Raw genomic sequence first — 15,143 nt, forward strand, 5'->3', positions numbered from 1 at the left:
TGTATGGAAATGGTTTCAATGGCTTTTGTAAAATGTTGCTAAAAGTCTGATATTGTTTTGACTAGTCCAAGAAACAGGAACGCACGCCATTTCCACGCCACTTCTCTCCACTAAAACCTTGCCCGGTATTGACATAAGGTCATGTGGTAGTCCTTGGTTTAGGAGGTTTATTACAAAATAAATATTTATGTCACTCTCGCCTCGCTGTCCGCACACGAGCATCGACGGCCTTCAATGACCTCATGCGATGTCTTCAAAATACGCCGAGAGGTCCATTGGTGCCGAATCGTACCAGCTGAAACAACAAAAGAAAAGACATGAACTTTAATCAAAATACCCATTGACAAATCGATTGAACCCTTTTCTGTTACTGGCAAACAACTAAATATTTTTAACTCTGGCTATGTGAATAAAACTGTTTTGATCAAGTTAATCACTATTTGACAGTGATTCATGAATCGTGGAAGGGACTCTATGATTTAGCAGAGGTTTCTTATTATTGATTTGTTATTATTATTAATAGTTTTGATGCTTTTAGTTATCAGTCACGATATGAACTACTTCATGTTCAGGAGGTGTATCAGAATCATTGATGGAATCATTGTCTGTAAATGATCAAGTTTGGACAAGACAACCCAGTGATTGACATCAAGGATATACGCAATTTGGTTACTTTGACATGCATCAACCAAGTCAGTGAGCCTGACCACCCGATACCGTTAGTCGTCTCATCACTAAATATCAGGGTATATCTAAATGAATTGTTCAAGGTAGCTGCAAACAGTTTGTCCGGAACATATATGTGTGTGTTCTGGAATTACAGAGTAAGGGTTAAATTGGTAGAGCACTTAAATGGTTAGGGTATTCCTTCGTAAATTTAGGAGATAAACATTCTGTGTTTTCAATGTAGAGTTAGGTTACCTGTCGATTTAACCGCGCTAAATTGAATTTGGAACCGAACGCGCGCGGTTAAATTTACCGGTACAGAACTTTACATTAAAAACAGAGTATGTTTATCTCCATTCTACCATGACTAAATAAAACGCGAACTCTTAGGTGTTAGCAAATATACTGAGTGAAGCGGCATGGTTTGAGTCCAGTGTTTTGAGTGAGTTATTGATCTGAATTACAGAATCACCGAACAAAATAAGGCGATGTATATACTCAAGCAGTTTGTTTACACCGTAATACTTCACTCGAACATATGACAGGCATTGAAAGCATATAAGCACGGCAACTTGGTAAGCTAACATGAGGTGGGCATCCCTAAAGAAAACAAAGCAAGCTTTGCAAGGCTTTCGCTCTACATCGCACGTCACTATTATGACGTCATATCATACCGAATTCCAAGCTCTCTGTTGTCTCCAAAACGTAAATACATTCCCTTTGTAGATTTCTATCGTGTTTTCTGCACGAAATGTATTGCGACACATCCTTCGAATATTGTAGTAAACGCGTCTGTGCATTTTGTAACCTGTAATTGTAGATATAATTTTTTTAATATGCCTACCGACAATTACTGAAAATAGTACTATTCTATGAATATTAGCTTCCGCGGTGATGCGGCCGTCAAATCAACTGTTTCAATCAGAGGGGGCTTATTGTGATTTAACAGCCTCTGATTGACCAATCAGAATCGAGTAAATTCCAAATTCATGGTAGAACTATAAGTAGAACACAAGCAAACTGCTTAGACTCTTTATGGATTCTGACAATAGACATGTGGTCAAATGGCACAGATAAATAAATTATTATAAATGTGCAGTAACGTAACCACGAATTACGTCACGGGGTACGCAGAAAAAACTCTAATTACGCCAATTTTGAGATCTCATGTACTACCAAGGCATTGCAATAAAATATGTTTTTCATTGACTAAATACAAATATATAGTCCATGAAGATCTTCACATGATAACTTGAAATAGAGCAAAACATGCAAGGGGATCATAATAAAACAATTGTTTTGAAAACAGAAGATATGTGGACAATATCTTGTCTAAAACATGTCCATCTCAAAATTAAAAAGTGCATTGATGGCGCCACCACAAGTAAAATGTGTCAACTTGTTCAGATCATGGCTTTTGTTGACAAGAAAAACATAAGAATTATGTTCCATTGGTCACTTTTTTCTAAGACAGGAGCTAAGTTCTTGAATAAGATGTTTTTAAAACTAAAATGCGAACTCTTAGGATTAGGCAGGATATTTGGTGACTTGGCATGGGTTAAGCCAAACGATTTGAGTTGGTTGTCGATCTTAATTAATAAAACACCGATGACAACATATGGCACATAGGGGTATGATGCGCGCGAATATCGTCTATCATTATTATTTGAAGTTGATTCGTAAACAATTTTTTATGATTTCGTCGGAATGATACAATGGACTTTGTCCCGCCGATGACGTTAGACATTAGGTTGTAACGTCATCAACAAATGAGACGTCAACGTTTACAATGATGTCATAAAATCAAGTATTGTCCGAAGTGCTTTTCGTAGAATTATACTTTTTTCTCCAACTTGAATCATATGGATCATGATATTAAATATCTACTTCATCATGAGCTAATATATGGAATACAAATTCCGTTCTATTCTTCGGATATCGCAATTTCGGAATGAATATAATAAGATTTAAAGAGCAAACAAACGTGCAGAATATTCCATGATCTTCCAAAGAGCGTGGCTATGTCCAATATACTTCGGAAGTCTAAATGAAACATATGACATAAGTATGTAGTATCTGTAATCCATCAATGATAATTTTGGTTGGTTGGTTGTTAAAAGTCGCACTCTGTAAATAATCGAATCTGGACCAGACAATCAAGTAATTAATATCATGAGCATCGATCCACGCAATTTGGTATCGCGGGCATGCATCAACCAAGTCAGTGAGCCTGACCACCCGATCCTGTTAGTTGCCTCTTACGACAAGCATAGTCACCTCTTACGGTAAACATGGGTTGCTGAAGACCTTTTCTACCCCGGATATAATCAGGTAGTGGAATGCCACTGAGGCATCAGTATTCCTGTGGGATGCCACAAAGAACCCGTCCTAGAGTGAGTGAGTGAATATTGCTTAACGCCGCATCAGCAATTTTGCAGCTATTCGCGGCGAAACCCGTCCTAGAACACGTGTATCTCGTTAACGGCAATCACAGCCTCTCAAGCGGATATTGAAGCAAGCTTATTTATGTTTATTTCAGGAACAGCTGATCACCCTAACCTTTATCACCAAAGAAATGTTAGTGCGGATCTAAAAACACATAATTTAAAGGATTCGAAGCCGGAAGGCTTTTGTCTGTTGTTTTCTCGTTTACCGTAGATTTAAGTAAATAAATACTGTGTTCATAAAATGAAGTTAAATTAATCATGTCTGAGAGAAATTATTTATTTTTGTCTGCTAACTATCCAGTTGATGTGGTGCTATGGGAAACATGACGTCATCCATTGGTTGATGATGTCATTGCATTCGGATGTTTCAAATTTCGGCACAGAACATCTTGACAACACTATATATATATATATAGTAGGTATCTTCATGGGTTCAACTAATCCCCTCACAAAGCTGATCCCTTTCTCTCTGCATACCTTAATTAAATCAAATAAAGAACGCTTTAAACACGATATGTGCCAGGATAAATGAGTAGCGTCACCCCAACTATCCATCAGTTAGAAATCAATAGATATGGTAACCAGTGTCCTATCTGGATCTATGTAGAAAGAATGACGGCCTCTGTACCAAGCTGTACAACAAGCGTGAAGTTCCAGTTCATGTCGAGCAATCTACCTTTATCTTAGGTACTTTTGAGCATGTCAGTTATTTTTCGATTTTAACGGAAATGGTAAAACTGTTTCCATGCCCACAAGAAATCTCTGCTTGAAACAGAGTCGATTATACGATTTCGACTGCATCACGAGTTTGTGTTTATGGAGCACTATCCAATTGTGATAATATTGTTATGCGTTCGCGAACAGGTGAGCGTATCCTTCCCGAATGGTGGCACTCGCCACAAACACATGCAAAGGCACGTCAATCGTTTTCCTGAAGAAACACGGGAACAGGAGTAGGGATCAAAACTAGGGCATTGCACCGGACATGTTTTTTGTCCTTCAAATTTGGAATATCCTCCACGTGTCTACCATATTAGAATGTTTTACTGATGCCTTGAATGTTGCAACCTTTGCAACCTTTGCGCAAGAGAACAACGCTCTTTGAAATCTGAGAAGAAAGAACATGACACATTTGGCTTACAAATAAGGTTTTCAATCAAGATGTCACCATCAAAGGACTGGATTCGTCATTGCAAAGTTCTATGGTAAACTGAGTAATGATACACGTCGACAATTCGTGGAGTCGTGAACTTAACAGGGAGGATTCCCAGCTCCTTACTCACTGTACTCTTGTTTGTAATGTGTCAGTGGCAGCTGCTACCGGCAGAGCAGGATACGCTTACTTTTGGCGTGAACATCCGGTGGCATCACTGATTTTCAGTCATCCATTCACATAAGTGTTATCACTATAATGCCCAATAAATTCACGTTTTGAATGCATGTCTGTTGTGCAGTTCTTTCAGTATTGTGGGAATGTAGTGCAACTAATGCTTCGGGAAAAATTTGATTTAAAATTAATTAACATATTTCATTCCAGGCTTACGGCGTTTTTTTCAACTGTAATATCCGTGAATTGAATAATCAATATCATCCGATAATTTGAAAACGGTTAAAGTTTTATCATCTATATATAAAGTTCGACACATTGTGTTAGAGTTTTTCGATTGGGAACGGGTATTTTGTACGAGGTGAACTCCAACCTCCTATATTCGATGATTGCCATGTTGGATTTTTTTCCTCAAAACGATAGCCATATATCTAGAACACTTTGCAGGAACATCTAGTTTAGAAATGTATCTGTACGTACAACAAAAACAAGGCACAAAGCCACATTTTAGATGGAAAGTGAGCTAAATAAATAAATTTACAAAAAAAAAACAGTCATAGGAAATTGTATCGACAAAATAAATGAAACTGAAATATGTGTTTGCAACCTTTCAATAAATTAGTGATCATATCAAACGTTAGTTATGAGCCAAACAACGTAATGTGTAACTGTTACATGACAATAATTATATCACATGAGAATTAGTGACATATAGAATGAACATAACCGTGGACAATAAATATTGTAGCCGTAGCTAGATACCTTTAATATGGGATGGAGATTTATTAATGCCATTAGGATAACGATTTGTAAATATGACTTTTTCTGTGATTAATGGTCACATGGAGACCTCTTGTCTTAACATAAACATCCAATTCGCGTTAGTTGATGTATTACGTTAAAAGTTGAACAGGATAAAATAATGAATCATTGGCCCTGGGGCAAATACCCCCCCCCCCCCCCCCCCCCCCCCCATGAGTTATGTTATTTACTAACTTCTCCTCAGTTGGAACGATTGTCATGGACAGGTTATTGTAAGAATTCATTGGATGAAATCAATATCACGTGTAGAAGATCACATTTTCCGTGACATCTGTAACATTTTGGGTATTGTCTCATAAAGCTGTTATAAAGCTTATCTCTCAATCAGCAATTCACGCCTTGTCACACGCTGGTTTGTTGAAGCGTATTGACTATTATCTCTATACAATACGCATAAAACAGACCGCCTCTGTGGTCTAGTGGTAGAGCGTCCGCACGGAGAGCGGAAGGTCCGGGGTTCGATCCCCGACCGCGTCATTCCAAAAGACGTTAAAAGATGGTACTTGTTGTTACCCTGTCTGGCGCTCGGCATCAAGGGGCTAAAACAAGGACTGGTCGGCTCGGGGTCAGTATACTGTGTCTGAGTGGGGTATTCATGTTAAACTGCGGCATGGTATCTCAGTGAGCTAGCACTATAAATCGGCATTAGTCCGGACTAGTACAAGCAACCACACACACATACACGTGCATGCACGTCGCTATATATAAGTGCAATAATCTTGGATGCGACGTTAAACCCAATTTCACCTCACCCAACCTCACCCAACCTCACCTCACCTCACCAAAAACAAAATCTAAAGCGTGTTCGGTATTTATGTGTATAAATAAAAGCGACAACGCTAAACAGACGGACAACAGAATGTACATGCATATACCCATGTTGACCAATCTGGGTGTTATATACCCATGTTGTCGTAAAATGAAAGGAACAAGAAATGGTTATTCCATGATCATATATTTGTGTTTTGGACCTAACGTTTGCAGTGTTTCGGGGACTGTTTTGAGCCTACTACCGTTTTTAATGAAATCCACTTTTCAAGTGAATACTTTCTATTGTCTGGCAGTTAATGTTATGTGTTGTGTAAGTGAAAATGACATCCGCTACCTTAAACACAGGTCCAGGTACAGCAATACCTTACAGCTTGATGTTGAAGGAAAGTAGCAAGTGACACAAACGGAGACGTCTACTACTGTGATGGAACCAGAGACACAGACAGACAAAGGATCATAATTACAGCGAATCTGTGATGCTAACCACCAACCAGTCGTTGCGTGGAAGGCTACGGAATCAAAGACAACACACCACCTGCATCACCATAAACCTCTTGACCACCCTCGATTTTCCGCATGGGAACATGTGTGAAGCCCATTTCTAGTGTCCCTCACCGTGATATTGCTAGAATATTGCTGAGAGCGGCCATACGGTCAGTCATTTGACCACCCGTGCCCCTCATGATGATTGGTTCTGAGTCAGTATACTGTATCTGTGAGGGGTATCCACACGAACCTGGGTCATGATATCTATGCGGGCTAACACTATAAAACCGCCATTAGTCGTGACTTTTTCAAGCAGTACTCACTCAGAAACGTTAAATTAAATCCCATTTCACCTCTTCTCACCTCACATCATCGATTGCATATTCGGCGAAAAGGAGAGCCGAAGGTCCGCGTCAAATAATAAAGATGCTGAAAGATGGTATTTGTTGTAACCCTGCCTGGCACTCGGCATTAAAGGGCTAATACAAGAACTTGTCGGCACGGTGTCAGTCTGAGTGTGATATTCATGTTAAACTGCGGCATGGTATCTCAGTGGGCTAGCACTATAAGATCAGCCTTAGTCTAGGGCAAGCAGCCACACACTCAAACATGTGCATGCACGTCTCTGTATAAGGGCAATAATCTTGATCGTCACGTTAAACCCTCACCTCACCCTCACCCCACAAATGAATGTACAGTGTCTCATACTCAAGTCCATATCTGCATCCAACCCGTTCTCTAAGGTAAGTCGGATGAACAGACAGTATACTATCTTGAAGGACAATGCCAAACTTATTCAAATCGAGTAGGGGATACAAGGTCGCCAAGCCATCTGAGGCGACTCAATTCACAGAGCCTTAGTAGCGCCAGAAAACTATGATTATGGTTTCGGTGCCCAGATTTGCTCTGTTTTTCACTTGACCCCACCAGAGTGTCAATGATCTGCATGACATCAGGCTTTCCTCCCCCATAAAGCTGACAGGCATGCTATGACTGAGGTACTTATCAAAGGGACGTTAAGCATACTTAGCTTTCTGGAGTTTGATGACCGTTTTGCATCTGAATTAAATAACATGTTTCAAAGTCGTTCCCAAGTCAGATGAATGAGGTATGTTTCATTATGGCCCTATATCTTCACCGAGCAGCAGGCAGCGTTGTGCCGCATATTCAGACAACCACAATGACCATCACTTGCATTAGATGACAGCGGAACGTCTCAATACCCCGACACGGGGCGTTCGGGTAGCCTAGTGGTTAAAGCTTTCGCTCGTCACGCCGAAGACCCGGGTTCGATTCCCGACATGGGTACAATGTGTGAAACCCATTTCTGGTGTCCCCCGCCGTGATATTGCTGGAATATTGTTAAAAGCGGCATAAAACCATACTCACTCACTCACTCGTGGCCACACACTTATGGCTTGATGTAATGTGAGGTAACCACACGTGTATGAAGAATATCTTCGCCTAGAAGACAACTAGAGAAGTCAGATAAGTTAACAGGGGTGGGAGAAACCGTGAAAATTGAGAAATTTGAGAAACAAACAGTGATTATCTACCTAAATAAAACGAACATGTTACCAAACGAAGTACAGGAATATATCAAAATGTAAAACATCAACGACAGAGAATAACTCGTCTCGATTATCTGCCGAAACAGATTCCATTGGATGTAAAAGGCAAACTAGCAGTGGACATCATATGAATGGATCCCTGACAAAGAACGCATGGGGATACCTGCTTTAATATAATAAAAGCGACAACATCATGTCCATAACCATAAGACATCCATACTAGTACATCATAAGCAGGTGTTTATGAATTACTATCAAATAGTGATAACACCAGGTGGTCGCGAAATGGTGAGCGTATCCTGTCCCACCGGCGGCTACCTTCACAAACACATGCAAAGGGAAATCTGGAAATATTTTGCTTTGAATTGAAACAACTGGCAAATACCCCACTTTCTGGCAAATGAAATTAATATTGTTGCCCAAACGCTGCATGTTTCTAAGCAGATTGTGGGCAGATACCAACGAACATATCACGTCGATGACGACGCCGCTGTGGACGTCCAAGGGCCTCTGCTCCATCCCATATCGCATACTGGTATGGGGTGGGATCACAATGACTGATCGAACTGCACGCCACATTATTCATGGCAATGCAGGGGCACAGGTAAATACTACCGAGACATTATCAGTTGCACGACCTGTTGGGCATCGTTTCATCCTTCAAGATAGCACTGCTCATCGTGCCATGATTGTGACCCAGTTCCTCCAACAGCAAAACAGCCATGTCATGCCAAGATCAGCATTCAGTCGTGACCTTTCCCACATTGAACACGGGTGAGACGTCATTGGCAGACGTGTACATCAATGTCAAAATCCCTCGACCACTCTCAATGAAATCGGTGTTGCTTTCACGTAAGAGTCAAGCTGACATTGGTCGAATCATCAGAAGCATGCATCTAGTCGTCCTAAAGATGTGACGTCGGAAACACAAGTTGAAGCTGTTTACTACGGAAGCGTAGTATGGCCACGGTGATTTTTTTCTGTCTACGTATCGCCTACGTAGGACGTATTATCTCCCTTAGGACTTAGTATCTTCTATGTAGGACTTAATATCTCCTACGTACATGTATGACTTACTATCTCACCGTGGCCCCACTACGCTTCCGTAGTTTACCGTTTATGTCCATAATAATATTTCAGTGTATGGCTGACATCATTGGGACCAGTTTTGAGTGAGTACAGCCCATATGAACAGTCATGCACAACATGAGCATGTTGTCCGTAATACCAAGGCGTACCAAGAGTGTTAACAGCAGATCACCAGTTGATAGGACTAAACACATTCAGGTACTTTTTGACAAGAATCCTGATATATATCGAACCCTGTCAGTTTAATGTTGCATTCAAGGGACAACGTCAAGGAAAGCTCTGTTCATTTTGCTACTGCTTCAGAATGTTGCTTTGCATGACTACCCCATGCTCCTAACTTTCCTCACCTAGCATCATTTTTATCTCTTTCAGAAATTGAAATCACATCTGTGTGGCAGAGATTTCAGGCCCCTTCTTTGTTGGCGGAATGGTAAGAAGACATTGAGAGATGGAGGAAATCAGAAATAAATCACAGAAATTAATCGTTTGGTCAGGCCTATACTTAAGCATAAACCACATCCAATCCACGAACTATCCACGAATTGGATAGTAAATGGGAATGTCTTAAATTACACTGATCAAAATGTATTACACACACGCGCGCACGCACACACACACACACACACATATCTTTTCAATTAAATCTCAGTCTCAACGGGGTCACCCATTTCTGTACTGTGATGACGCATTAACAAACAATGTCCTATCATTAATAAACGATATATCTACAATCTGCCAATTAGTAAGTTATATTTTTTCCAGATAAAATTATTTTTCTCTCAAAGGGAAAATATCATACCTTAATTAGGTGTTTAATGTGCAAATAACAAGACAGTACATGGCTGTGATGCAGGATTCTAATCTACTTTCAGAGATATATCAACGAGAGAACTAGAATCAGGAGAATCGCCTGTCCTCTTGCGAAACACAGGGATCCATCATGTCAGAACAATGCATTGATACGTTCATAAAAGGCATTGGGATTTTGTTAATGTGTTACTAACAATCTAACTTTCGACATGATTAGATGATTTGCTTCGGTAATAAACTTTTATTGCTTGTTAACATATATAATGGCGTACTGTGGCATTTGTAAGGCATGCGTGATATACGTCGTATCGAAAAAGAACGTAAACAGCTTATACAGTAGTATCCAGGCTCCTTTGAGGATATCATCAGCATCCACGGCTTGTAAAATCCTCGTAGCTTCAATATAGATTCACAGCCACATTGTCGGTTCTATCCAATGTTCTTGCCCAATATGACTTCAAAGATATCTGTGATCTATTGCGTGTTCGGCATATAGCTTGTAATGATACAGCTTATCTCTTAGCTTCAACATAACGTTATCACTTCAAGTGATACTGTTCCTAAAATACAACATAAAGATAAAACAGTTTGCCAAACGATATCCAACAACTCTCACAGCGCGAAATGACAAGTTGGGCTCACGAAATTTTCTTTTGGATATGAAACCTTAAAACCGTATCAGAAAGTCTAGACGTTATTTTATCTGTAAAAAATCACCAGTTGGGAAGGTTTTTTTTGTTAAGCCTACCCCTCGTTGTATGCTAGTATTACAAGAACAAGTTGATGCATGAGTGAGTGAGTTTGGTTTTAACGCCGCATTTAACAGTATTCCAGTTTTATCACGGCGTGTCAGCTTAATGTGGGAGGAAAGCCAAAAGTGATGCAGGTCTCAGACGTTTACCACTTCGGTGGAACCCACGAGTGCGGTAATGGTGCTGACCAACCTAGAAACATAATCGGAGCGAATCGGGATTCGAACCCACAATCATAGGTTTCTAGCGTGCCCACGGGACGCAACTCTGCACATCGAATCGCGACGCCTTAGACGACTGGGCCGTAATCTACTTTTCAAAAATTCAACAAGAAACACGACTATACATAAGGTAATATACTCTTGCAGTACAGTAAACTACGGTAATAACGAACACGCTTATAACGAACTGACGGATATAACGAACTTATTTTTTTGTTCCCGACTATTTCCTGTAGTTATGCTGTATATAAGCTTATAACGAACTAAGGTTATATCGAACTAAAATTAGCAGTCCCTTTAAGTTCGTTATAACCGTAGTTTACTGTAATTTAGAAGCAGTGAGTTGGTGAATGGTTTTAACCCAACAATCAACAATATTACAGCATTGTGACAGCGGCATGTAGGCTTAAGCTAACAGAGTCTGGGTAGGCAAACATCAGAACAGATTATTCGCGGACAGGCAAGTCACAGATCCTGGCCATCCGACCCACTGAAATCATCTCCTGTGACCGGAAATGATGCTGAGAAACTGGGATTGACGGTATAAAGATATGAGTCATTACCTGTCGCCATATGATCCTGGTTGGTAGTTATCAAAAGATCTTTTCCCCCATCTGAATGGAACGCGAACCCCTCTCTTTCCCCAGCGTAAAGGCAACTTTGGAGAGGGGCAGTCACATAACGTAGAGTAACGGTTATAGTAACATTCCTTTGTGCAGTCCAAATATCTCGCCGTAACGGATGTGAAAACACAGCACAGCACTACGCATGACAGGAAGAGCAGTATTGTTCTTGACATAATTTCTGAAACAGAAATGGAAATTGTGTCATTATTCGTGTGGAAAGCGGGAAGAACGCGATGAACATTTATTGGATGGTAATGTGGTAATGTGTAATCTGAATATATATACCTGAATTCTGTTGTATATATATATACTGAACTGCAAAAGAAACGTCATCATGGATAGATATATAAGAAACCTTATTTGTCCAAACACTGTAAACATACTTTTTGACATATTAAAGAGATGAAACTTGGCAAAACTAATCATCAAGGTTGAAATTAAAGTGTCAAATGTTCTTAAAGTGAAACACAACACTAGTCTCTGAGTACATGACATCACAAGTCAGAATCTCCGCCATGTGCATTGATGACTGCCGTGCAACGTCGATATATGGAATGGATGAGGCGGTTTATGAAAGCCATAGCCGCTTGAGCCCACACTCTGAGGAACGCCTGACTCAACTCAGCTGCAGCTGTCGGCATTGGTCGGACGTCATTCTTTGAATCTCGTCCCACAGGTGCTCAATGGGATTTAAATCGGGACTGAGGGCAGGCCACTGCATTGTTCTAATGCCATTCTCCTGGAAGGTCTCTTGTTGCTCTCGCATTGTGGGCACGGGCGTTATCATGCTGACACTCGTGGTTGCGGCGACGTGCCAAATGAGGTATGGCGTGAGGTATGTAACGAGCTGCTGTGACACCATTGCCTGGTCGCCAGACTCTCTCTCGACGCGTGGTGTCCGCACTAATGTGTCGCTGGTGTGTCCCCATGGACTGTCGAGCAGTTTCCGCAGCAACAAAGCGATCTTAAAGATACTGTTGCATAATCTGACGATCCTGACGTCGGGTGGTGACCCTTGGTCTTCCACTACGTTGTCGGCCATCTGTAGTGTTGGCGGTCTGTTACCGTTGCTGGAGCCTGTATATGGTCCTTACGTGGACTTGAAATGCATTGGCTACATGCCGGGCGGTTTGTCCAGTTTGCAATCGTCCTAGGGCTTGGTGTCGCTGATTTCTTGTCAATCTTGGCATGTGGTAGCAATTCAATAACGAATGAATTTTGTCCGATCTGGGGGGATTTTTATAGGGCAAGAACTGGGGGAACGCATGTGCATTTCACTTTGCACGGAACTCACGTGCATCGGGTTACCATGGCCGTTGCCGTGATGCGTTTGGGCGATCGGTTTTATTGTCATCTACTTTGTTTTTTTATCATCAAATTTCATTTTTCCGGACAAGGTAATGTTAAATTTTAGAAACTTGGACAAAAATTACCAAGATATTTAAATGACAACTTTTCATGCAATGTTACATGAGGTGACGTTTCTTTTTGCGGTTCAGTATATATATACACGACAGAATAAAGATCTGCACATATAGATAATATTACATAATGTGTGTGTGCGTGAGTATGCGTGTGTGTCTGGATCGCCTAATAGAAGCGACTTGTGTTCCCGTAGACAACTAAGCTTCACAAATCTGGGTTACAAAATAAAGTTGAAAACTATCTTTTCTTTTTTCCACCGAGTGTGATAAACAAAATATACAACGTCAACGCCGGAGAGTAATCATTCACGATTATCTGCCGAAACATATAATTTCATTGTGCGTAAGGGGCAAAATAGTGAAAGGTTGAAATTGATAGGAATGAAAGTCAGTGATGACATGGTGGTCGCGAACATGATGGTTGAAGACGAGTGCATCATACTGATCTCCAGTTCATCACCAACAACTGAAAAGGGGATCATACCAAAATATTACGACCCAGACAAAAATATGATTGATTCAGTGCATGACATGGAAGCTATGTCAACAGGAGTGCAATTTTATTGACGTGAGGCTTAGCAATCATATAAAATCACAAAGAGATTCTTGAAATAAATGTGGCCGAGAAAACGTGAGTTTTAGCGGCACAGTCAATAACGTAGCTATAACGACTTTAAACACGCATATGTCTCAAGACAAAAAGCAGTTCAGAGAATTGTGTAATGGTAGTATTGCTTTAAAAATACATTTTGACATTCTATAAGTACAATAAAACCATTACTGTTTTCTATTTGATGTCATTTCATTCAACAGCACATACTTGTAGATGTATCACAAGATACAACCGGAAACAGATAATATTCATTTTGTCTACATAAGTATCAAAGTAAAAGCACAGAACTTAACAATTATAAAATGGGCTTGTTAATGTAACCTGGTCATTTTCAACTATGAAACCTGATGCAGATCATGTATGTTATAAGATATAACAGCTGCAGTGTGATTCAAAGAGAAAGAAACGAAGCAACGTGGAAGCCCCTGATAAGAATCTACACAGTACTTAAATGTGAGACATATGATCTTAAATTCGTAACTCATCACGTTAAAGTCGATCTGCTAGATTAGTGTCAGTGCTTGAACAACGGATATATCCACCCCCATCAATCTCCTTCTCCTAAGAGCTACCTAGCTGGCGGAAACACAAATGGCGCCATTAATCAGGCGGAGTGAACACCCACAGACGATGTTTGTTGATCGATACGGATGACAAAGTCCGATGTTTAACGAAACGCACTTTTTAAAGTCATCTCATCTTAGGATTCCATCCACGCGGTTACTTTTTCCACTAAATTTCAGCAGAGTCAACACAGCAATAGCAGATTAAAACGAAGGACTCAACATTTCTTCTCCATCTTCCGTTCATTACTCTTCCATCAACAAATGCCACACAGTATTTCGGTTCTGTTGGAAATGTTTTCAACTGTACCGGCAACCCAGTCGAAGCCATTAATCTTTTAGCCTGTTTGTTCAAGTGTGAGCGCTGAACCGTGCACTGAATATATATTTACGGTATGGCATCATCGTACATTGAAGGTAATTGGCTGTATTGCTTACATTGTCTGTCAATATGGCAGTGTTCGCGTAACTAACATCAATTAGAGGTTCAGAGGCTCTGGACCTTAACTCTTAACATTTTAACAAAATATCCAGCCATGATAACAAATTCACCAATTGCATTGTACACAATGTCATCGCGGATAATCATTTTTATATCACAATTAGCTATAATAGCTATTCGATCATATATATATATATATATATATATATATATATATATATATATATATATATATATATATATATATATATATATATATAAACGCCAGGGCAATAGAAAGAATACCCCCTGTTTGATAGTGGCTAAGGGGAAGCAGACAAGAAACGTAATTCTATAGTAAGGTATTTGATACGGGGGCCTTAGTAGTTTTTTTTACCTTAAGTTTGCATTGTTTTCAGACTTGTAACGTTTTGATAACGCATGTGGTTTTATGGTCAACTCGTATTTTCACGTGTATATCTTTTGCCCAGCAGTTTACATACGGAGGACTGTGATCCACACGCTGGTGTCCTT

The sequence above is a fragment of the Haliotis cracherodii genome, unplaced genomic scaffold (assembly GCF_022045235.1).
Source record: "Haliotis cracherodii isolate W230 unplaced genomic scaffold, xgHalCrac1.p SCAF_18, whole genome shotgun sequence".
Taxonomy (NCBI): domain Eukaryota; kingdom Metazoa; phylum Mollusca; class Gastropoda; order Lepetellida; family Haliotidae; genus Haliotis; species Haliotis cracherodii.